Source organism: Portunus trituberculatus, chromosome 9 (assembly GCF_017591435.1).
Source record: "Portunus trituberculatus isolate SZX2019 chromosome 9, ASM1759143v1, whole genome shotgun sequence".
NCBI lineage: Eukaryota > Metazoa > Arthropoda > Malacostraca > Decapoda > Portunidae > Portunus > Portunus trituberculatus.
Genome location: NC_059263.1, coordinates 936,790 through 937,500, shown reverse-complemented (window position 1 = coordinate 937,500; position 711 = coordinate 936,790).

The window sequence follows — 711 nt, the reverse complement described above, 5'->3', positions numbered from 1 at the left end:
CACACACACACACACACACACACACACACACACACACACACACACACACACACACACACACACTTGTTCCTGAAGACTTAATGTGCATATTTATTTTCTCTGTTTCTCTAGGTAGGTGTGCGTATGTGTGAGTGTATGTATGTATGTGTGTATGTATATGTATGTATGTATGTAACAGACGAGTAAAGAGCAAGCGTGTCAGAATTTTATCATAGTTTGTACTACTACTACTACTACTACTACTACTACTACTACTACTACTACTACTACTACTACTACTACTACTACTACTACTACTACTACTACTACTACTACTACTACTACTACTACTACTACTACTACTACTACTACTACTACCGCAACAAGACGTCCCTAGCAATAACCAGCGTAGTGAATATTGCAAAATGCGCACGCCGTTCTCTATAATGCAAGCTTTCAAGGGGAACTGCTGAAATGAGGCGGCAATCCTGTGTGTGTGTGTGTGTGTGTGTGTGTGTGTGTGTGTGTGTGTGTGTGTGTGTGTGTAGTCCTTTTTAAATCTCATTCCACTTAATTAAAGTTACTTGTCCTGTGTGTGTGTGTGTGTTTGTGTGTGTGTCACTCCCTCCAGCCTCACCTTCCGTCTCTCTCTCTCTCTCTCTCTCTTTCCTCTCTTTCTCTTCCTCTTCCTCTTCCTCTCTATCGATGCTTGCGTGCCTGCCTGCAAACCCC